This window comes from Sardina pilchardus, chromosome 12 (assembly GCF_963854185.1).
Source record: "Sardina pilchardus chromosome 12, fSarPil1.1, whole genome shotgun sequence".
NCBI classification, from domain to species: domain Eukaryota; kingdom Metazoa; phylum Chordata; class Actinopteri; order Clupeiformes; family Clupeidae; genus Sardina; species Sardina pilchardus.
In genome coordinates this window covers 5,153,198-5,178,702 of record NC_085005.1, presented here as the reverse complement: position 1 = coordinate 5,178,702, position 25,505 = coordinate 5,153,198, and the positions used below count along the sequence as shown (strand labels likewise).

Sequence of the window (25,505 nt, the reverse complement as noted above, 5' to 3'; positions counted from 1 at the left end):
ACGCACGCAGGCAGGCTGTGATTCAGCTTTGTCTCAGTGAACGGCCGCTCCGCTGCTGGGCCTCTGCGCCCGCTCATGACAACACTGCCGGCCGGGGCCTCTCACAGGACTTTTCACCGCGCCAATGGCTACTGCTCTTAGGGAATGCAGGAGAGATCACTGCTAAATGGAGCATTGAATGGGTTGAAAGTTTTGTAGACATGGAAATATACTTCACATTCTCTCTCTCTCTCTCTCTCTCTCTCTCTCTCTCTCTCTCTCTCTATCCCCTTTACGTCTTTCAGACTGAGACTACTTCTGTTTGTCTCTCTATTTTTCTCTCTCTGTTTCTCTCTCTCTCTCTCTCTCCCTTTCTCTCTCTCGTTTTCTCTCATGTAATAGACAGATTAGAGAGAGGTGTATTTTAATATGTTTCACATGACTGAGTGATTTTCCAGTCGTACCTTCTGGGTGAGCTTTAATTGATTTCCTTTGCACATAATTGGTATAATTTTCACATGTCACACCACTTTTTGCACAGTCTGGTTTGATTCATGCTGATGCATAACCAAGATTTTGACTTAAGCCCCCCATAGTTTGGTCACGTTAATTAGAGCTAAGCTTTCACTAGATCGTCTGTAATGTAGGTGAAGTGACACACGCGCACACACACACATGCGCACACACACACACACACACACACACACACACACACTGATGAAGGCATAATTCTATTTTATTCTTTTCACCACATAGCATCCAGATCACCTTGGAATTTGATAGTTGGTTAAGAATTTGTCAGTAGTAATGGTCCACTTGTTACGTGAGGCACTGTGAAGTGTTTGGCGTTGGAGTTATTGGTGGCGATCTGAGATATGTAGAGCATGAGCATTGACTGAATGATGCAATAGTTAATCCTTCAGTGATTCAGTACAAAGCTTAGGGGGGAAAAAAGCTTAAGTTCTTACTGTGTTAAGATCAAATCTTTTCTTTTTTTCACCCCATTCTTAACCTCCCAAAGATAGAGTACCAGAACGAAACCCTCCAGAATTTAATTTTGGTGCGCCGTGCCGTGAACGTGTTTTTGAATCTCGTCCACGTTTCTACAGTCCACCTGCAAATCAGGGCCTTGCAGCCAGCGCTGTGCAGAAAGCTCCAGATCTCTGGCATTCACTCAGGGGTTAAGCCAGGGAACGACGGCAACTGAGGGCTTCTGTCGGAGCTGGGGAAGAGCCTTACTTTGACCAGATGGTTTCTGATTGGACGGATCTGGAGTCTTTGACTGCTCTCTCTCAGGGGCTAATGCAACCAGACTGAAAGACGTCTGGGTTCGAGGCTCTCAGGCCCTGGGGGATTCCTTTGGCCTGTAGAGTGAGGCTCCTCCAAGGCTATTGTTGGTGAGGTTGCGTGTGGGGGTGGGTTGGTGGAGGTGTGAAGCTGACGCTCACATCTGTTTCTGCACACTGGGCCTCATTCATGGCACCTTCATAAAAGAAAAGCCAAATTGCAGGGAATTTTGGGAGTAAGTATTTTTGGTCTGGTTGTTAAAGCCCATTAACTTGCAGGACAGGAAAAACTTGCAGGACATCTCTCTGCCTCAGTCTCTCAAAGACACACACACGGACACACAGACACACGCACACACACACACACACACACACACACCACCTGAGGAGTTTGCACCAGCTGTGGGAATGACAGCGCTTTCCCGGGGATCAGCTGGCCCCGGCTCCACTGCTGTCAGCTGTCCGTCATCTCCTTCTGGCTGCCGGCTCCTCATTCGCTCCCGCCGTCAGCCGCTCCGAGTCTTGTGCAGAGGATCGTTTCTCATGTCCACGGCTCGGAACACCCTAGCCCCTCTATCTTCTGTCTGTCTGTCACTCACCACCAGAGCACATTCGTAAGGAGCTTTCAAATCCGTCGGTATGAAGGGGGGGAAACTAGAGATGGCACGACACAAGCGTGTGTGTCCTGGGAGCGTCCTCCTAAGAGCTCAAAGAGCTCTTTTGTCGTGTCTAATAGCGGAATGCTGCGACCGCTCGACGTCATATCAACGGCTCTGAAGCAAGCTTTTGCAGCAGAGGTCAGACACCGATGGCCCTCGGTGACAGTGATATCTTAATCGAGCGACGATGGCGACGGAGATCGCCTCGTCATTGTTCTGCTCTGATTAGCAAATTACACTGCGTCCCTGCGTCCCGCCTCGGCCAGACATTTGTCTCCGCCTCAAGACTGATGTCCGCTGTTTGCCCGTTTAGTGCAGCTTGGCGTGAGTCTGATAAAGTTGAGGCATCCCAGAGACGAGATAATGCTAACGAATGGAACAATCTAGAACTGAGCACACCCTGTGCCCCAGAGATTGATTGCTTTAGTCTGTGATGCCTTTTTGTTGTTGATGTAATTGAACCGTGTGTGTGTGTGTGTGTGTGTGTGTGTGTGTGTGTGTGTGTGTGTGTGATGTGTGTGCCTTGCCTAGGATAGTTGTATGGCGATGTATGCCAGTGGAATCTCCCCCTACCTTTGATTTATTTATTTGTATATTTTTTTGAAAGGAAAGCAAAGTAAGTACACACTCTAAATAATTCAGCCCAAATCCTTTTATATGTCCCTCCTTCGTCCTTGTAAATAAGACATGAAAGGTAGAGAGTGGGATTGAGGAGAGATGGAATAGTGAAATGGAAAAGAGGTAGAGAAGGATGGAGGGATGAAGGCTGTGAGAGAGTAGTGGAGAAACACTGGCTCAGAGGCTGTAACATTGTAAGGAAAAGTTGAGTTTGTTTGGTCTTTCACCTCTACATTTCCTCTTTTCTTGCACTTACACTTGCCCACACTCACCCCGCCAAATACACCACACACACACACACACACACACACACACACACGCCCACTCTTACAAACCTCACAAACCTAGTGACCTCGTAACATAGAATCATGTTGTGGTGAGCAGACTGAGCACAGAGCCAAGGCCGTGTGAATGGTCTCCAATCATCTTTTCTTTCTCTCTGTCTCTCTCTGTCTCACACACACACACACACACACACACACACACACACACACACACACACACACAGTATAGGAGGGGAGGGTTGAATGGCTTTACATTCAGGACGTGCAGTTTCCCTAGCATGTTGTGGTGTGTGTGGCGGTAAAAGATTGGGCTTTCAATCACAGCTCTTTACACTGACGGGCCTACTCTAGCCTGGACGTAATTGATTATTGGCCTCCCCTCCATTCAACCCCACACCAAAGCATAATGGTGTGTGAAGAAGCCAACGTGCTGTAGCCCACAGACAACGCACATGATGAATTCCTGGTGCAGAGTGGAGCCAGCCCATTCTAGCCCATTAGGCTAGCGGAACTTGCCAGAATCTCCTTTGCCAAAGTTGGCTTGGAGTCCTACTAAACTCCAAAGTCTGTTAGTGAAGAGGGGCGGGAGTTGTGTTTTCCCTAATTGTGTTAAATCAAATGCCTTCACTCCACCGTTCCAACCTTTTCAGATCAATGCCTGCCGTTTATCGGCCAAGCAAGGAGTTCTTCTTCATTTTGCGCAGGCTTAATTCTGAGGTACTCATCGGGGGCCTAGACTCACTGGCGGACTGGAGGGTTAAGAGGTGTTTGCCGTCAGCTTTGGCACTCCAGGCTGTTAAGCCAATGAGGAATGAGAGCCTGTGGGAGCCTTGGCGTGGAAGAAGAGAGATACGCTAGAGCGAAAATCAATTTGCCTTTCACAAGGCATCCATTAGTTAGCCTCGTGTCAACTGATTGGGCCCAACCTGATTCCAGTGTTTCCAGTAATGAAAAGAGAGGTCAAGTCAATAAGGGCGGGGGTCTCTTTTCGTTTGGAAAGGGAGCATATTGCTTTGTTCAGAGACAGTGTGTGGTGAAAAGCTTGGTCTGATTTACAGGTAGATTGTGCGGTAAATCCCTCTTTCAGTTACCTGCGAACCCTCCCTAACCCGCACAATGGATGATTTGTTTTCTGTATGTGTTCCAAACACATTCACTTTGCTGGAATTGTTTGTAGATAAAGGATTAATCTCAACACAACTTGAAGCTCTGTCAAGACCTTACCCTCGACATATGCTCAACAATAAAAGGCAATTGGCTTTAGGTTAAGAGCAATGGTTGTGCAACGACTTACATTAAGCCTTCACATTTGTACATGTACAGTATCACATGAAATGAAAAAAAAGTTTAATTGCTGCAGAGTCTTGCCCAAAGAGCGTATTCCCAGGCTACTCTTACCAATAGCTCCTCCAGCAGCCTGGCCAGAGAGCATGTGGTTGGACTAGCTTATCTGGATATTCCTGGCCTACCATTTTAAGTCCTCCACTCTTTCCCCTAACCCCCTCTTCTTGCTCCATGGAGCTCTGGTGGTTGGAGGCAGTGCTGGCTGCCACTCTCCCCAGGCCTAGTGGAGCTCCGCCTGGGTACTCCTCAGTAATCCTCTCCTCTCCACGCCTCGCGGCAGCCTAGAGAAGGAAGCTCTGGGGGGACCTGTGTGCTGCATACCAAATGCCCCAGCGGCGCGAGGGGAACAGAAGACGGGCCCATCCCTCACTTGCAGGCCTGTTTGCCCCAAGAGAGGCACAGCAGAGAGCACAAGTGAGGGAGAAGAGCACGTCTGTGTCTGTGTTTGTGTGTGTGTGTGTGTGTGTGTGTGTGTGTCTGTGTTTGTGTGTGTGTGTGTGTGTGTGTGTAGGTTGGGTGGGGTGGAAATTAAATTTGAAAAATGTCTACAGTACATCGAGCAACCACTCACAGATTTTTGGTCAAATTCACCAGCCACTCAAAATTAAATTACTACTTTGTGTCTGTAATCTACCAGCCACTTTCATATTTTACAGTATGTGGGTGGGCCTGGTACTAATTTGAATTCCCGGTTGGGTGGCACGATTGTTGTAGAGAAGAGGAGAGAGATGGTGGAAGTGGGTGACTCAGAGAGATGGATGTTTAGAAGGATAGAATTGAAGCGTAGAGATCTTCTCAGATTGATTGTCTGGGTCCGAGAAGCCTTTCTGGGAGCTTCCTGCGTCCCATTTAATCAGAGAGTAGCTTCATTCGTTGGAGTCTGACGACTGACCATTTGAGGGATGTGCTTATTCAGTCCATGGCCAGAGCGAGAGGGCAGTCAGTCAGTGTCTGCCTGCGTCAGTCCGCCCTTTGTCCCCCCCCCCCCCCTGCTTGTATTGCAATGATGCTGAAAATCTCTAGCCTACTCACGTTGTGTGTGTCCTGCCGTCGCTCCGTCCACTTCACTCGCTCGCTTGACCACACGTTGGACTCTCGAGCTGCCCCGTCGCCAGAGCTGGGGCTCCGCAGAGCGCAGTCCTACAGTAAGTGGTGTGGTCAGAGACATCTGCCTGTTGTGAAACATGGTGGTGTTGCAAGAGGCTGGACGGGGGTCTGTGGGGTGGACGGCTCCCCACAAATTGCTCTCAGCCTCACGCTAAGCCTGTGTGTGTGTGTGTCTTTGTGTGTGTGTCTGTGTGTGTGTATGTGTGTGTGTGTGAGATGAAAGGAAGTGGACAGCAATGAAGATAAACGCTCTGACGGTGGGTAACTTGAGGTCCAGCTATTTCCGTGGGCCCCCGTTGGGCTTACACTTAACTGAGGCACTTTATGAGCTGTGTGTGTGTGTGTCTGTAGTGTGTGTGTGTGTGTGTGTGTGTGTGGGTATATGTATGCTCTGCTTAGTGTACAGTTTGCGTGTGAGAGGGCTTTTGCTTGCTAGGTTCTGGGCGTATGTCCCTCCCTCTCTACCCTGTAAGATATTCATTTCACCACAGGCCCTGTATGAAAGGAAGCCTGGAGTTGGGAGTGTTGTTAAAATGGACACCAGTTCCCTTTTCGGCATATGCATTTCACACACTCTGAATGTGCACGGGTTGGGCCTCTGCCTTTAAACCGGCCAAAAATGTCCCACTCTTAGTTCAGACTCTCTCTTACGTCATTCTCAGTCACTACTAAATAAGGCAGTGTAGGCTTTGTTTATTGAAGTGGCATGAATAGGTACATAGTCAACACAAGAGAAGTTAGCACAGATAGATAGATACAGTAGATACTTTATCGATCTCCAAAGGGAAATTCAAGCACATGTAGCCATTCATTCATTCATTCGTTCGTTCGTTCGTTCGTTCGTTCGTTCGTTCGTTCGTTCGTTCGTTCGTTCATTCATTCATTCATTCATTCATGTTTTTTCTACTTTACTCTTGAAGTCCTGAGGCCTTGGAAACTTTAAGGACATTAAAAACCATTTCTGTTTGATGTAGAGTTGCCATAACAGCAATAACAACAAGTGGGGTTCTTCAGTCGGCCTGTGAGAGGAGTCATTGATTTCCTGATTGAACAATGTTATGCTACAAAGGCCTCCATGCACTAAGGATTTATGAGCCTTCTCTAGGCAGAAGTCTGTAGATTGATGCCCGTGTCCTCTGTTTTTAATGGCGACAGTGTAATGGCTCGTTAAGCCATCAACGCAACTAGACGTGCTCCATGCATAAGTGAGAACGCGCTTATTTTTTTTTGAGAGAGAGAGTTTGTGATTGCTCAGTTGACTGTCTTAGGGCTCTTTAAACATCTTATTCATTTTTTATGGATTCCCATTCCTCTGCAGGGTTTTATTATTTTTTTTCTCCCCAAGATTTTCATCAACCAAGATTTTGATGAAAAATGTATTTCTTCTCCCGGTAAGAGCGTCGTTTTAAACGGAAGTGTTTTGGGGTAGTGTTGTTTTTCAGGCCACTCTGCCGCTGAATGTTTAATGTTGTTATGCTTCATTTTCACCAAAAGGAAAAAAAAAAGATAGACAGTTTACTTGATCTTTAAATTTAAATAGTTTGCTTTACTTGCAAGAGTTCCCAGTGAACGCTCCATGTTTCATATTCTCTGTGTGAAGTTTTTGAAGTCGTTTGATACTTTGCTTCTTGAGTCAACTTTTTTGGGGCCCAGACATCATGTTTTTTTATAAAGTCCTTTTCTGTTTGATCCCAGTTTATTGAGTGCCAGATAGCCAATGTAAATTGATCCTTGTAGTAGATAATATGACGTAGCAGACATTCCTCATTTCAGCCCTAAACCAGATATTGAGGGTTTGGTTTTCACAGCATGAAGCAATACATTTGAGTAACGATGATAGACCTATATTCTAAGAGGCTAAGGCATTTAAACCAATGGCAGCGTTGCTCTGTGAATGAATGGAGCTACAGTGTACAGATTCTAGAACAGGATTGCATCGCTAGAGAGGCCTTATGAATGGGCATGCGACACTACAATCTACTGATTCTAGATCTGTTGTGGAACTGAAATGGAGCACCACACAGAAACGGCAGCAGTAGGAAACAACAGTAGAGATGAGATAGCATCTTATTGTTGGCATGCTGCACTGGCATGGCTGCTGGCATGGGGAGTGGGTCTGTGGCGCACACAGTCCAAGTGCCAGACGGGCACACAACCCTGCCTTTTCTCTGGCCCTCACGTCCCAGCTGTGTGTCCGTAATGTCTGCTGGAAGGCTGTCTTTGGCACGAGGTGTGTGTGTGTGTGCGTGTGTGTGTGCGTACGTGTGTGTGTGTGAGAGAGAGAAAATAATGAAGTGTAGGCTATGTTGTGTGTATTTGGCAGGGGACCTATGCTTCTGTAGCCTGCCCTGTGTGTAGTTGGAGGAGGAGAGAGAGAGAGTCCAAGACAGAGAAAGAGAGCAGGAGAGAGAGAGAGCAGGAGAGAGAGGGAGAGCAAGAGAGAGAAAGGGGGGGATGGAGCAAGCATGTGTGTCAGCCTGGGTTTGTGTTGGCAAGAGATAAAGAAGTACAATTGAACTGTGTGTGAATGTGCTCCTGCTCGTTACAAGCCAGGTGGGCACCTTGTCTCCAGTGGGCTCAGTTGCCCTGGCAAGAGGGCTGTGCACCTGTCCCTTCTGTGTGTGTGTGCTTTGGGTGCAGCGACAAATAGCTATATAAATGTAAGTTTGTGTGTGTGTGTGTGTGTGTGTGTGTGTGTGTGCGCCTGTGTGTGCCTGCCTCTGTGTGTTCATGCATGTGTGTTAGACTAAGGCTGAGTCATAAAACCTGGACGTCCTCTATGTTACCTTTTTCTGAGCAAAATTCACTCAGTGTTGCCATGCATTGATCCGCATATTATGTATAGCAGCAGCACACACACACACATATGTACACACATGCACACACTTAAATGCAAATACCCACGCACTTCCCAAACACACACTATACCCCAAAGGTATTGAAACAGAGCCCTTGAGTTACCAATTCTTCAATAGTCATCTGCACACATTGTCATTAACTGTGGTCTTTGCTCGTTTGTCAATGATCCACCATTGTGTGTGTGTGAGTGTGTGTGTGTGTGTGTGTGTGTGTGGGGGGGGGGTCTATTTGAGTCTAATGACATGCTTGAGCACAGCCCCCCGCCCTAGGGGACACACACACTGATACTGTGACTGTTGTTCGATCCAGCACTAAGTAGCTGTACTCTCCAGAGACCTAGATGCAGTCAGAAGGCCTCACCGGTGTGACGGGAATGTTGGGAAAATAAATGATGGAAAGAATATCTAGGAATATCTAGGTTCACATTGTTGCAGAATAGAATCTTTTTTCTTTAATCCCCTGATGAAGGGTTAAAAATAAATAAATAGATAAATAAATAATTGATTACAGTCACTTCATCTCTCTAAAAGCCCACACAAGGCTCCAGTCTCCGTTGGTTGTAATATTTTTAGGCTCGATTTCCTCGGCACCACCCAGGCCTAAATTCTCCATCTGTGGCACCAAGTGCCCATGCTGCAGTTTGCTCTGACCATATGTCTGTCCAGCAAGGCGAGCATTTGCCGAGGGCTCCCCTGGGAGCTGGGCATGATGACCTAAACGGCTCATATATTTAGTAGGCTAGTCCATGAGATGCATGAGCTCCTTGGCCCAGATGGACACGTCTCTCTCTCTCTTCCTCCTCCCCCCCCTCTCTCTCTCTCCCCGTCGTCTCAAGATGGATTGTGATCAACAGTAGCCTAACAGTTATCCTTGTTCCTTTTGAAACATTAAAAGCCTAACAGTAGCCTAACAGTTATCCTTGTTCCTTTTGAAACATTAAATATGTGAGTTATGGTGATTAAGCCTTATCTTCACAAGCCACATGTTGTGCTGTTTACTGTTGAGCAGCATCACAAATGACTGTAATGAGCGTAGCGTTTGTTGCTATGGTGCTTTTATGACATTCTGGTCGCTTTTTGATTTTGGACATCAGGTGTTTGGACACCACCTTTGGTTGGACATCACCACCACCTTTACATTTGGGTTTTGATAAGAGCACCACCGCTTAGCTTGAAAGAGAATCTCCTCTCTCGTTTCAGGACGAGCCTCTTACCCTACATCCCACTGCTTTTAGAGAATGACGGACCTCTTAACGCCTCCCTCTTTTATCTCTCCATCTCTTCTCCATCTCTCCATCCCTCCATCCCTCTATCTCTGCCCCCGCCCGTCACTCATAACACTCCTTTTGATTAGCGAACGACAGAATATAGGGCAGCGCTTCTCTTACTGCCCTCATTAGATCGCATTCATATAATGCCGCCACACTTGAAGGATTTTGCCTCCCTCCCATTCTCTCTCTCTCTCTCTCTCTCTGTCTGCCTATCTCTCTCTCTCTCTCTCTCTCTCTCTCTCTCTCTCTCTCTCTCTCTCTCTGTCAGCCTTTCTTCCGAAGGTGCTCTGTAATCATCTTAGCTGAGTAGATCATCCCACCCCGCTGTCTTCAGTGATTGATTTTCTCGTATGAAGCAGGGGGGGTTAGCCGGCGTCGACGACGGCTATTAACATGCTGCACTGATCTCATCTCCATTGTGGAGTGCTTAAAGTAACCCCCACCCCCTCCCACCACCCCACGGTAAGAGAATATGGCCGTGGCAGAATAACCCCTTGTCCTACTTCCCATGCTCGGCAGTGGAAGCCATTGGAGTAATTAGTAGCATAGCGTTGTAGCACCTTCGCAGTGATTACTGCCTTAAACCACTTAGGAAGCGAGACCCTAACCTTAATACTGCATCTAAGGCCAGTTTAGTGTTAAACCCAGGCAGGCTGTACGGCGCTGCTAGGCTACGGCTAGGCCAACAGCAGGGGAGGGGAGCACAGTTTCTGAGAGGAACAGCTAGCGTAGCTAGCGTTCTTTAGACCTTGTGGGAAGTATTTGGGGAATGTGTCAAGTGCTTTGGCCCAGAGTCCTTCAGCGTGAGGTGTGTGTTTGTGTGTGTGTGTGGGGGGCAATAAGCATGAGTGGGGGGAGTGCCAGTCATTGTTTTGACTGTGTGTGGAGTAGAGGAAGAGGAGCATAACCGGCATGCTGAGATGACAGCTGAACAGATCGTGTAGCCAAGATGAGCTGCTGAGCCAAGCTTTTGAGTGATTCCGTCCCTTAGATCTACATGTTGCTCCGGCTGCCACTGAAGCCTTGGCACATGGAGGAGTTCTGCTAGTATCAGAGATCTGCAGAGAGCTCCGCTTACTACTCATCCTTCACTCTCTCTCTCTCTCTCTCTCTGTCTGTCTCTCTCTCTCTCTCTCTTTCTCTGTCTGTCTCTCTCTCAAATTCAAAAGGTGCTTTATTGGCATGACAAATAGTTATACATTTGTATTGCCAAAGCAATTTGCACATAAATGTATCAGGACATAAGCAATTATACAGGAGGTAGGAGTACATGTAAGTATGATGAGTGTAAACAGAGATGTTTTTTTTCTTGTGTGTTTGTGTACACACTACAGTGCACACATATTTGTGTGTGGGTGTGTATGTGTGTGTGTGTGTGTTAGTGTGTGTGTGCGCATTGTGTGTGTGTCTGTGCCTGTGCCTGTGCCTGTGCCTGTGCCAGTGCGTGTGTGTGTGCGTGTGTGTGTGTGTGTGTCTCTCTCTCTCCCTCTCCTTGCTGGTCTCCTAGGTTTCCGTTCACAATAAAGGCGGGAGCAGATTAAAACATATTTACGTCCTAATTAGGTCCCCATCAGTGGACAAAAGCTGCTGATTTCACGCCACTTCAAAGATGCCGGGTGAATAGAGATGGAGGGGGTGGTGCATGCATGCGTGTGTGTGTGTGTGTGTGTGTGTGTGTGTGTGTGTGTGTGTATTAAGGGCAAGGGCAGGAGAAAGCTATTATTAAATTAGTAGTGACTTGAGTCTGTTTCAAATGAAACGTTAAGTCACTGTGTTTTATAGTTTGTCATATATTTTGACAGGTATACTTTATTGTCTGTTTGTCATGCTTTGTGAATTATAGTTGGCATAGCTGCAGACAACTGTAATTCCAAATGAAGGTGTATTCTGTACCTCAGGTGTCTCTGTGCTTGTGTCAATGTTTAACCAGCTAGTAGCGCCTGGCTTGTTTGGTAAATGTGTAAAACCACCACACGCGCGCGTGCACACACACACACACACACACACACACACACACACACACACACACACACACACACACACACACACACACACACACACACACACACACACACACACACACACACACACACACACACACACACACACACACACACACACACACACACACACACCAGCACACCAGCACACCTCTATTGTGTTGAGGGTGGTTGAACACACACATGCACACGCAAACACCTCTAGAATGTGTTAACACCAACCATTTCCTCTTAGCCAGAACACTGGAGTTGACTTAACTGAATGCTGACTGAATGCTCAGGGTCAACACACATCTGATTGAGTAATGAGTAAAGTTCAGGTTGTGTGTGTGTGTGTTTGTGTGTGTGTGTGTGTGTGTGTGTGTGTGTGTTGCGGGGGGTTGCTGGGGGTTACATGCCACATGGGTGTGTGTCTTTGTCTGTGCGTGGGTGGCTGGTTTTTTTTGTGGGTTTGGGTGCTTGCATTCCGTGGTTTAAGCTGCATTAGTGTTGCACATTGCACAAAGTGAGTAACAAACACCACTCACTGGCTAGTGGTCCTGCTTTGGTAGAACGGAAACCTTTTTTTTCTTGACATCGACATGAACATCTCTAGATTAGCTGAGAGTGTGTGTGTGTGTGCACATGTGTGTGTGTGAGTACCAGAGTGAGAGTGTGTGAGTGAGAGCGTGTGCCATGACTGCAGCTGGCTTTACTGAAGTGAAAGGTTAACAGTAATAGCAAGCAGTACTGCTTCCTCTCCCCAAACATTAGTCAGTCATTATGACAGCAAAGCTAGAAGTGCTTATGATCGTAAAAAATATGATGAGAAAGTAGGGAAGTGACAACAATCAGATTGGAGTGTGTGTGAACGTGGTCGTTTTTTTTCAGACAGTTGTCTTACGTGGCCCAGTGTTACATGTCGTAGTGACCTGCTGCTGTGTTCCTAGTTCTGGTTGTTGATTTGAACCTGAATACAGATGAGGGTCTCAATTTATGATGGCTCACCAACTGAAGGCAACAGCGTAGTAGCCTCTTAAAATCATGCTCCACATTTTGGTAAGAGTGTTGCTGTTCCTCAGGCATCAGTAAGCAGCTTGGTGAAGCAGGAACAAAACAAACTGCTGCTTCCTGAGCCCAGAGCCCTGGTTGAAGGGTGAAGTCATAGCAGGCTAATTAAGCCCAGCATGCAGGCTTGCACTCATGAATCATGGTTGTTGTAGTGCTTAGGTCGCCAGTGATCAATATATAGCCTAGACTAGTAGAGCTAAATCAGTCAGACCTGGTGTAATTACTTCTGCTTAGGACATAATTACTTATGGAGGAGCATAACTACTATATAGTATATGATATGATAGAATTGCTTATAATTACTAGGCTATTTGACTTTTGTATCATGTACTCATTTATTGTTGTTCTTTGTTATTTGATGGTTCTTGTTGTTGTTGTGGTTGTAAACTCGGGTCATTGCTTTTAAAGAGCTTAATGGCGAGTCAATCTTCCCTGAATAAACAGCGGTGGCTGATGATGATGATGATGATGATGATGGCGGTGGCATCTGTGTTGTCCACTGGACGCAGACTGACCAAATGAGGCGACACTTCTATTCCCATCATCGCCGCCGTTTCTCTCGCTCCCGCTCACTATGTTTGATGTGTGAGCCTCAGTGCTGGTCTGTGTGCTGCTCTCATGCTGGCTTTTGTTTAGTGTGTGTGTGTGTGTGTGTGTGTGTGTGTTCTCTCAGAGGTTGCACCTCGAGCTGGACGCTCATCAAACACAGACTCCTCCACGGGTCCTCTAATTATGCTCCTCTAAAAGGCCCTGCTCAAACAACACTCCTCTTCCTCATTCACACACACACACACACACACACACACACACACACACACACTCTCACTCACTCAACTCCTCTTCCACTTTTATCTCTTCCACTCTGTGTCCCCCCCCCCATTCCTCTCTGATAATGATGTGCTTTAATGGTGTTGTCTTAAAATAGGCAACAAGCACTCCAGAGGCAACTTAAAGGAGCCATCGCTGTGCCAGACAAAGCTCCAGTTTGCGTCTGTGATGCAAATGGCTCCGACCATGCAAGCCATGGATGGTTGTCATGGCGAAAGGACACTCGGCATCCGCCCGTGGCCTGAAACCTGACTCCAGGTAGAGAAGGTTGCAGGTTACTTTATGGTGAAGGTGGGAACAAGCCTTTTGTCACATGCAAAACCATTAGTGCTATTGGTGTATCAGCTGCCTGGTTCACACGGGGGTACACGACTAATGGCAGGTGAGGTGATCTGACATACCTGAGGAACAGGTTTCGCTGAACAGGGATAGGTGTCATTCCAGCAGGAGTGGTGATGTTTGACAGTTGCACACACACACACACACACACACACACACACACACACACACACACACACACACACACACACACACACACACACACACACACGCCACACAGTGTGGAACAGGTGTGTCTTGTAGTTTAGCCCAGGTGTGTGTTCCTGCTGGAGGCTTCTGTTTGTTTTTTTATGTGGAGGAGGATGAAGGATGAGTTTCATTAGTGCTTTTGCTCTTTCACTGCTCTCCCATTCTCTCTCTCTCTCCCTCACACTCCCTCTCTCTCTATCTCTCTCACACTCTCTCCCTCCCTCTCTCTCTCTCCTTCTCATGTCTCACACACGCACAAGATATCCTCAGCATCTACCTATTGATCTATGGACCTACAGTATGAATGGTATCGGTGTCCCGATGATGGAGGCTCTGTGTAGGACTGCGGTGTTGAGAGTGATGGAGATAATCAAGTATCAGGTGTGCTGGAGGGCCCCCCCATCACCCACGCCCCCCGCCCCCCTCAGCCCCCCTCCCCCGCTGTGTCTCTCAGTTTGTATCAAAACATAGATATATATATTGACTAGATGTCGCCTTGAGCTTCTAAGCATACGTCAACACCGGCGCCATCTTGGAGCGGGGATTCTGAAGCTCTAAACTAGTTCACCCGTGTTGTCCAGTGTTACATATTTAGCTACTTTTGGGCATCCCGAGTGATTAAAATCTTATCTATTGACTAGCGACAAATTCGGCGACTTCTCACAATGATGTCAAACTCCGTTTCTCAGTTGAAACGTCAGAAAATCACTGTTATAGTGGCTTTTCCATTTGTGAATTAGTAGACTACATCATTCTCCAAACGCATCGCCACATGATTGTAAAAGTAATGATTGGCCTATATAGTATCAGACCGTGTTAAAGCACAGAAGTAAATGTTCAAACAACTTACCATCTAACAACAGCAACTTCTGGTGAGATTACAACCTGAGTCAACGAGACAAGCAGCAGCCTTAACCAGAGCCCGCCGTAAACCTGGTTGAGTTCACTCAGGGTTCGTTTAGCGGCGGTCGTGAGCTAGCATGGTGAGCTAGCGCAGTATGAATGGGAGTCAATGGGGCTAGACGGGTAAGTTTATCTTCGTCATTTTAAAAAGCTTAGTTTTTCTCTGGACTCGACGCAAATACACGTTTGTCAGTTGAAACAAACCAAAACACTACGAAATCACTTGAGATTTTGACGATTTATGGTGATTTAATGTTCGATAGATCTTTGCCTGTATTGACGCCAATGCATTTAAGTGGAGTAGAACCCCGCTGTACGATGGCGTCTCTATTGACGCATTCCTTCCTATGAACTGCAGCAGTCAAGGCGACATCTAGTCAATATATATATCTATGGTATCAAAAGAGCAACAGCTCCACTCCACTCCACAGGCTCTAGTGCTTGTTCTGTGCAGTGTTGCTCCTCTATTTATTTCTGAGTTTTCTCTCTGTGTGCTTGTGTGTGTGTGTGTGTGTGTGTGTGTTTTCTCCTTGTCATTATTCAGGGAGCTGTGAGTGTTTCTTGCTCTCCTCTCCTGTGGCTACGCTTGTGCAGTTTGTTATTGTCTCCTGCCTTCATATCCCTCCCTTCTCCTCCCTTCTCCTCCTCCTCCTCCGTAGCCCTGTACTGTGGTCTGTTTGTTTTCCCTCAGAGGAAGCCTGAGGTGAGCTGAGGTGAAGTCTGGCACTTTAATGGTCACGCCGGCGTGTGTGTGCGGTCACCTCTGCGGCGGTACGGACGCCACACTGATAAGACATGAGCTTGGCGGAGGGGCGAGCGCGTCACGGCCCATTGCGTAGCCGGCCAGCCAGGGCTACCAAGCACTTGGAGCTCTTTTTGTCCCCTTGACCACGCAGCCAGGCTTCTCCAACCTCCCCCTTCCTGCTATCTCACCATTTCCAGGCCTCTCTTCCTCTCTCTCTGCCTCTCTCTCTCTCTCCATCTCTCTCTCTCTCTCTCTGTCTGTTGCTCTTTCTCTCTGTCTCTCTCTTTTGAAATGAAATGAAATTGATTGTTTGACTGTCACAAGACTTGCCTATTAGGCCTCTTTCCTTCTCTCTCTCATGCACGCACGCACACACACACACACACACACACACGTACACGTACACGTACACACACACACACACACACACACACACACACAACTTCCTTGTAAAGAATGAGAGAATGCAGGAAATCCTCCCACTGACCGTTAGGATGCGGATCGCACACCGATAGCCCAAAAAGTCGGCCTGAAACAGGAAAGCCCTGGCAGATTTAACGTTACAGCTACATCCTGTCCGATAACTTGTGCACGCTGTTTTTTTTTTTTTTTTTTCAATAGCTACAAAGCTGTCCTTTGTAGCTGTTTCAGTGGACTTCACTTGGACAATCACATGTGTAAGTGTAACAGGCTGCCAGCAACATGTGGAACTCTCAGGTAATTGCAGTGAGCATGTTGTAACTACCACTTGGCACTTACTTTAAAGACTTACGGCTCAATTACTAGGCTTCAGATGCTGAGACAGACGAGCACTGAGAAATGCTAATTGTTATTGCGCTCTATTGGCCCTTTTCAAGTGTTCGGTATTTTTGTTCTTTTGGCTTGGGGGATACTCTGAAGGGGTCATTTCTTGAAGGAATGAATGTCAAGTTAGCTGGTGTAATTGTGGTCCTTTACTGAACTACTGTACTTTCATGGTTACAGATCAATTGGGATTATTCCTAGAATGCAATGCACATACGGTGAACATAGTTCGAAGGCAAGGGTATGCTGTTTACGTGTGTGTGTGTGTGTGTGTGTGTGTGTCTGTGTGTGTGTGTGTGTGTGTGTGTGTGTGTGTGTGTGTGTGTGTGTGTGTGTCTGTGTGTGTCTGTGTGTGTCTGTGTGTGTCTGTGTGTGTCTGTGTGTGTCTGTGTGTGTCTGTGTGTGTCTGTGTGTGTGTAGACGGGAGAATTTCCATTAGAAAGAGGATGAAAGGCTTACGGGAGTGTAATCTGTTGCAGGCAGGTGTTCATGTGTGTAAGTGTGGAGACGTCGACGCCGTTTCCATGTGACCTCATGTTTACACCTCATGAATGTATGTGTGTGTGTGTGTGTGTGTGTGTTTGTGTGGTGCATAAAATCAGTGTTAGGGAGGGTTGTATTGTAATTGCTGACCTGAAAAAGAAAGTCTCTAAACAACTTGCCAGGCTACTGGTCTGTGTCTGTGATCATAAGCACTCTCTATGTTTGGAGAGGGTGGTTCTGTACTACCTCTATCCTTAGTATGTAATTATGTGCGGATTTGCGCATTGTGGTCAGAACTATTTGCACAATTGTTGCAGTGTGCCATGAAGCATAACTGGCCCTGGGCTTTTATGATGTGGATGCTTTGCGTATGAAAATATGCAATGTACTGTTGAAGTACATTTAAAAAAGAAGAAGAAGAAGAAAATAGCATGGACTTTGCACAGAGTCATCGATCTGTCGTCTGTCTGGTCGTATGGAACATATCGTTGGTCTGATTGTCCTCAAGACTGACACTTGATTTGAACGGTCTAGTAAAGCCAGTAGTAAACATGAGTAGAAGCTCCTCCTACTTGTAACACCAAGGCCTTACTGGATGCGATGTGAGCGAACATTAGCAATGAATTCCGTTTCATTCCATTGTTTTCAATCGGAGTGTCCTGACTGCAAGTGAGGCGAGCAGCGACACATTTTACGAGAACTTTTGTCGGACGCCCGGCTTCTATCTTTTTTCGTGACTCAATAGAAGGGCATATTTAACATACTCCGTGTAGACAGACGGCGTTGACAGTCACTCGCTCAGATCCTGTTAGGACGTGGAGTGAGGTTCTGACTGGTATGCATGGCTCTGCTGCTCCTAGACAGCCTTATTTCAGCAGCAGAGCCAGTAGCTTAGTTCCTCCTGCTGATCACCGTTTTAATCTCTTTATCTATCTCCTGGAAGACGTGGCATCAGCCTCTGAAGTGGGGAGAGGGAGAGAACAGCAAATTGAGTCCATGAGTGAAGGTGTTTTATTATGTGTATCTCTGTCTGCGTGTGTGTATGTGTGTGTCTCTATCCATCTATCTCTCTGTCTCTCTGTGTGTCTGTCTGTGAAAGAATATCTGTCTGTGAGAGAATGTGTGTGTGTGTGTGTGTGTGTGTGTGTGTTTGTCTGTGAAAGGGTTGTAGTTGTTTAAATAGTCCTTTCCTCTAGACCTCATGATATTGATAAGTGAACATGGCCTAGAGTTTGCTTTCGATTTTTATGAGATGTAAACAGAACACACACACACACACACACACACACATACACACACACACACACAGACAGACACACACACACACACAACATTTTGTTTTGGAGTCTCCTTTGCTCTGTGAGTAGGCTGTGGGGGCATGGATATTGGAGCACACACACACACACACACACACACACACACACACACACACACACACACACAGACACACACACACACACAACATTTTGTTTTGGAGTCTCCTTTGCTCTGTGAGTAGGCTGTGGGGGCATGGATATTGGAGCTCACACACACACACACACACACACACACACACACACACACACACACACACACACACACACACACACACACACACACACACACACACACACACACACACACACACACAGACACACACAGACACACACACACACACACACACACCCCACTCTGACAGTGGCATGTGAGCAGGAGGGCTGGGCCTCAAGCGGTGATGTGAGAATGAGCTCCATCAGTCAGCAGACGCTGCAGTGAAATAAAGCAGCAGATTAAATGGTAATTAGAAAGAAGGAGAGAAAAAAGAGAGAGTGACTGAAAGAGGTGTGTGTGGGGGGGGCGGGGGGGTTGCATTTCTGGCATCAAGATCAGGAGGTGAAAGCAGGCGTGGAGTGTGTGTTGGCACCCTATGAACTGACACACACACACAGACACACAGACACACACACACACACACACACACACACTCTCTCTCTCTCACTCACACACACACACTCACACACACACACACACACACTGACAGGAGAGAGGGGGAGAAATTAGTTTCAGTTCAGTAATTACTTCACTGCCCCTGATTCTAACTCGTTTCAAGCTACTCTGAAGCACGCACTCCTTCTCTTTCGCACACGCGTGCGCGCACACACACATACAACTACACAACTCACTCACTCTGAGTGCTGCCAGGTGTAAAAGGAATGGTGCTGGTGGTGAAGTTTACCAAATTAGTTACTGTTTCTTTCTCTCTCTCTCTCTCTCTCTCTCTCTCTCTCTCTCTCACACACACACACACTCTTTCTCTCTCTCTGCCTGTGTGTGTGTGTATGTGTGTGTGTGTCTGTAGAGACCTCCTTCAAAGCCCCCCCCCTCTCTCACACGGTCTTACTATCTTTATGGCTTCATCTCTGTTTCCTCCCCACCGTCCCTAAACAGGATCTCTCCTCAGCTCTGGTGGCAGGGGGTGAGAGAGAGACTCCGTAAAATAATCAAGTATAAAAGGGAGCTCACGGCTGAAGCCTACTGTTCCAACATTTGAATGGTGGAAAGAACATGTATGGGAGCTCTATAGAATGGAGGACATAACCCACAACTTGAGGCTCTAAATGTCTGAAGAGATGGACCCCTGTCTTATTTAAGATGTTTTGAATTGGAGAGCAGTCAACCCCCCCCCTTCTCTCTCCCTGTATTTGATTTGATTTGATTTGATTTCTTTTTTCTTTTCTTTCTTTTGGTCGATGATATGTCATTATCTTACCATGTATATCTGTGCTGACTGTCTACAATAAATACAAAATAAGTAAAAAAATAAAAAAGTGAGCTCACTTTGGGGAGCTGAGAAGAGACCCGTCTCTGGTTCCGTGTTGGGTAACCTCGGCGACCCCACCTGTGCCATTGGCAGTGCCACAGTGCTTACTCCGCCGCTCGTGTTACCGTGGCAATGGGGTCACTTCAGGCTTCTCATCGCCCCGGCGATCCCTGAGGGGGCGGAGGAGGTGACGCTCGTCGCTACGGTAATCGGAACCCTCGCGGAAACGCCTCGGCCCGTGTCGTCGGGTCTCTCTTTTTTTGGAAGCGCCATTGTTGGAGTGTCATGCGGTCGGACTCGGGAGTTTGGGCTCCCGTGCGGATCTGTGAGGGGATTAAAATTCCTTTTCCGTGGACGTGCACAATGAACATCCGCTTCCCACAGGCAAGACATTTGAGGGACTCAAGAGCCTTTGATCCAATATTAGCCAAGGCTAACTGTTCACTTTTATTCATGTAGTAGTTTTAAAAAAGACACTGAATGGTTCTTCTTGAACGTTTACAACAGAAATGACAAAAGCATCATCCCTGGCCAGCCAGGCCGTAGAATAGTGGGCAGAGGGCTCCAGGCGTTAATGGGAAGAGGTGACGTTCTCTGGCTGCAGATTTGGCATTTTTGGTCAATTTTGGTACAGGACACAAGTGGAGGTAGAGCAGAGAGCCGATTTCTGTTTGGCGTTGACCAACTGCTACAGTGTCCACGCCGATAACAGGAGCATGGAACTCCTAGGCTCTAGCTGAGCTGTCAGGAGTGCACTCTTGTGCCAGATTTGAGAGGATCTTACTTTGCTCTCTTTCATGGAATCACCCCGGATTTGACAGGGAGCTGCATCTTAAGGGAGTCAAGATAGGCTTTCGCTAAGACACGCACGCACACACACGCGCGCGCGCGCGCGCACACACACACACTTCAATACTGTATGATATATTTTGTCGGCCAAAAGTTAACTTTAAAGGCAACACTTTTGTTCAACTTTTTGAGCCTTTTCAAAACCAGCAGACTTTGTAGGAGGGTCTGGGGACCTGTGTGAGTGTGTGAGGTGCGTCCAGAGACACAGGTGACCTTGTCCCCCAGAAAGAGCCGGTCCCCAGGAGAGCTGTCTGCCTGCCCCCCGGGTATCGTGCCACAAACAAACAAACAAACCTTGGAGATGCTGAATGCAAACCAATCGATATTCACCCCCCCCCCCCAGTCTTCTTGTATCTCTCTTTCCCTCTCTCCCTCCCTTTGCTTTTTTTTCTCTCCTAATCCCTCTCCTCCTCTTCACCCTCTTCTCCAACTTCTTTCTGTAATCTAATTGTAATTCTCTTTCTCTCCCCGGTTTCTCTCTCCCTCTCTCTCTCTCACTCTCTCTGTCTCTTTCTGTGTGTGCCCTCCCTGGGTATTTCCCTCCATCCAGGAGTTGTATTAGAGAGCTAAAGGTTGAACAGAGCTCTTGGCGGGTGGGAGACAGCGAGGGAGGCCGGCCTGGAGAGTCTGGCTTTCGTTAAGAGTTCTCACTCTCTGCAGGTCTGCAGTTTTCTCTTTCACCATCTCTCTCTCTTGCTCTCTCTCTTCTTTCTTTCTCCCTCTTGCCTTCTCTTCATCTCTCTGTGGCTTTCCTCTCGTTCTTCCTTGCCTTGAAGCTGTTTGTTAGCGAGCACTATGGGGGTCTTTGCATGGCTGCTTCTGAGATGGGTTTGTGTGTGTGTGTGCTTGTGCACGTGTTTGCTTGTATACTTGTTTGGTTGGAAATCTGTGTGTGTGTGTGTGTGTGTGTGTGTGTGTGTGTGTGTGTGTGTGTGTGTGTGCTCTGGTGTAGGCTTGAGATGTGTACACAATACTGTTTGTTTATTCATTTGGATACATGTAGATTTGTATTTTAGTGAGTATTCTTGTGCATTTGGTTTTCGTTAGTGTTTTGTGCCTGTGTGTGTCCACATTGGCGTAACTGTGTGAGTCTCTTCGTAGTCGATTTGGTGTTTTCCCATCCCACACATGGTGTGTGTAGTATCTGGATGTGAGTTTGTGTGCACGTATTACTGTTTTGTGTGTGTGTGTGGGTGTGTGGGTGAGCATGTTTGCAGTGTGTGTTAGTGTGTGCCTGCAGGTGTGTGTGTGTGTGTGTGTGTGTTTGTGTTCATGCCTGTGAGTATGTGTGTGTGTGTGTTCATGCGTGTGATCATGTGTGCATATATGTGTGTGTGTGTGTGTGTGTGTGTGTGTGTGTGTGTGTGTGCCTCCATGCTACTGATCCAGAGTGTATGATGATGTGGCGGGCTGAGCTGCAGGCGTGTGCAGTGTAGAGCGTAGAGTGGGCTGACCGCTGTGGGTAATGTGATTGGAGCGGAGTGGAGCCGGCCAGTCGTCCGTCTAGCCGACAGGACACGCAGCACCGCACAGAGCTACTAATGACCAAACACAAGCACAGGGACCACAGCAGGGAGCAGAGAGAGAGAGAGATAAAGAGATACAGAGAGAGAGAGGAAGGGAGGGAGGGAGAGAGAGATTATGATAAAGAGCTAGAAAGAGAGAGATGGAGAGAGAGAGCGAGGGAGAGAGAAGACTCCGCACCACACAGTGCTACTAGTGACTCCACTCAAGCACAGGGAGCACAGCAGGGCCTACCGCTGCAGCACCGCTCACCAACAACCTGTAGGGAGGAGAGAGAAAGAGAGAGAGAGAGAGAGAGAATAGAAGGAGAGAGAGAGGGATATATGGAGACGTGGTAGAAAAAGAAGAGAGTGGGGATAGATATGAATATGGGTAGGAGAGAGGGATGGAAAGGAAATAGAGGAGGAGGTAGAGGAGAGAGAGATATGCAGAAAGAGAGATTAGAAAGATAAGAGCGGGGATGAAGATAAATATGGGTAGATAGAGAGAACAAGAGGGAGAGGGATAGAAAGGAACAAGGGGAAACAAATAAACACTCAGAGGGAGAAGGAGAGAGGGGATGGAGATGGAGGTGGGGAAGGAGGGGTTGAGGGGGAGAGAAGGAGGGAGGGAGGGAGAGGGGCAGTGGAGAGAAGGAGAGGGAGAGGAAGAGCCTGAGGGAGAGGAAACGGTGTACACAGAGCTGAATTACAAAGAGCCAGACACAGCTGAGACCTGATGTTCAGACTTTGCCACCAGTCTCTCTCTCTCTTTCTCTCTCTCTCTATCACTCTCCCTTTCTTTCTCTCTACCTCTATCTCTGTTTCTATTTTTCTTTCTTTCTCTCTGTGTCTCTCTCTTTTGCTCTCACCCTCTCTATCGCTGCTTGTTTGTCTATGATTTAGTATTTTGTATCATGTGAAGTACTGTTGCACAGGCAGGCACCTCCCTATACTGTTGAACTGAATTCTCTCTCTTTTTCTCTGTCTCTTCCAATTGCTCTCTCTCTCCCCACTGTCTCTCTCCCACACCCACACACACACACACACACACACACAGACACACACACTGACACACACACACACACACACACACACACACACACACACACACACACACACACACACACACACACACACACACACACACACACACACACACACACTCCCACTCACCCAGCCCAAACATTTGAATTTGAGAGTGAATAGAGCTTTGAAGAGAGATGTGTGAGCATTATTAAAAGGGCACCACAAGGAGCCCCACGACTGACTGGTAAACACTCTTATTTCCAACTCCGTTTGCCCGGCGGATGGATGGTCATGCTCGATAGAGAAGAGAGAGAGAGAGAAGGAACTGAGAGAGAGTGGCCACTTGAAAGCAGCGTCCGGCCTGTGAACCCCCTTTATAAGTGAAGACAAAAGCCACTAAGAAAGTAATGACTAGAACAAATGATCTCTGGCCTGCACATGGCTGGGCTTTTTTGGCTCAATTCAATTCTCCTCTCCTGGCACAAGCGCTCACTGGTCGGCGCCTTAATAAACTAAAAAGCCTTTGAAACACCTCATTAATCCAATTTATTATTAGTCATTTGCCAGTGGAATGAAAGAAAACATCCCCCCGCCCCACAACCCAAACACAATGATGCGCGCGCGCACACACACACACACACACACACACACACACACACACACACACACACACACAACCCAAACACAATGACACACACACAGCCACCACGCTACTAAACCTTGAAGTGGGTTGAAAACCTTCTCTCTCTCTCTCTCTCTCTCTCTCTCTCTCTCTCTCTCTCTCTCTCTCTCTCTCTGTGTGTGTGTGGACTCTAATCCTGCAGTAAACAGAGTTGGCTGGAGGCCATGGGTGACTGCTAGCCTGGTCTGAGGAACGCAAAGGGCCTGTGCTGACTCACCGCGCCACGCCACACACTGGGCTTCAGCAATGCCCCCTGTCTCTTTTAGTGCCTTTTGTCTTCCTTTGTGCCATACAGCATGGCTTACATAACTCCTCATTTCTCTGTGTGTGTGTGTGTGGGTGGGTGTGTTTTTGAACGTGCACTTGAACTTGAACTTTTAGATATGTACGCAAGTGTGTTTGTCCTTGTTTGTTTTTGTCTTTTTGTATTCTTTTTATTCTTTTTATTTATTATTTTTGGCCAGAGATTCAGATTGGCCAGAGAGTGGGAGATTCTGAGGTTGAATCGTACCACTGAAAACGAGCCTGACAGAGTAGCTTTTGTTTGAAGTTTGTTTCTTGTTTCTTTGAGCGCCTTTGTGTTTGTGTTATTGCTTATTTTGATGTGCACATCTGGTGTCCCTCTCCAACAAAGGGCGAATATAAAGGTTTCATATTGCAATCTCCATTGAAGTGCTCCTCTGACGCCACTTCACTCGTTTCTAAGGACGATTAGGGGACCGTCACTGCAAGAACCAGAGGATATGAAAACAGGAGTTGTAGATTGGGAGACAAACTTGTGTGTGTGTGTGTGTGTGTGTGTATATGTTTGCTGGTGTGTTTGCACGTGTGTTTGCGAGTGTGTGCGTCCGTACGTGTGTGTTTGCTTCTGTGTTTGCTTTTGTGTGTGCTTGTGTGTGCGTGTGTGCGCTTGTGTGTGTGTGTGTGTGTGTGTGTGTGTGTGAGCAAGAAACACAGGTTACTAATGACACTTGTGGGAGTCAGCACTACTCCCCTTCCATGGTATCTAATTTGGCTGACAAAATATGGTGAACTGACCACAGCAGATGCCACAGACTTCACATGTACCATCAGTTGCTGATGCTGAAACCTTGTCAGTTATTCTGGAAGTTAGGCAAGGGAAGAAGACAAGCAAGCTATAAATACTACTAGTCAGAAACACTTCAAGGTGTTTGTCATCCTTCTTGCCTCCCAGTACACACACACACTACTCCTGTAAATAGTGTTCATGGTGCAAAAAGACAATTCTACACAACACTGCAAATCACAAATTACAATATACTGTACACAATTTTCCGACTTCCTGGAGAACAAATTTGTGAGTAGATGTGAGCTAGCAAACACAGATGTATTAGTTAGAAGGTGGAAATGGGACACTTCAACTGAAGCGCAGTGAAGACGACTTGAAGCAGATGCATCATTTGAATTGTTCACAATTCATAGCTTGAACTGGCCATTGAATGAAAGCTGTATCTCCTTGAACTGATGTTGTTTTAGCCCATAGACAGTAAAGGAGGCTGTGTTGCACACACCAAAAGCGACATCGTTCACCTGCCAGCGCAAACACCCACGCGCCATTAGCTCGGCGAGCGCTAATTTTGACCCGCGGCAGGATGTGTCACCTTGAAACATTAGCAGTCCTGACGCGGCGTTCCTAAACGAGCAGAAAACAAATCAGGCCTCCTCTCTCGGTGTTGCGTCTGATTGATGGAGGGGACCAATGAGCTTATGCCTGGGTCCCAATTGAGTGCGTCGTTCTGGCAAATTATGTAATTGACTTCCAACACGCAGAGCGCTTAATCTGATTAGCTGTAATTGTTCCTGCAACTGTTGCCTTTTGTTGCGAGCGCAGTCAGATAGGACGTGGAGAGAAACCGAGTGTGCGCTCGCACAAAA

At 47.2% G+C, this 25,505-nt stretch overlaps 1 protein-coding gene across 1 annotated transcript in view; it reads left to right on the top strand.

Moving 5' to 3' along the window:
- LOC134097585 (mannosyl-oligosaccharide 1,2-alpha-mannosidase IA-like) overlaps window positions 1-25,505 on the top strand; it is a 134,963-nt gene that overhangs the window by 6,229 nt on the left and 103,229 nt on the right. The gene's annotated exons all lie outside the window — the stretch shown is intronic.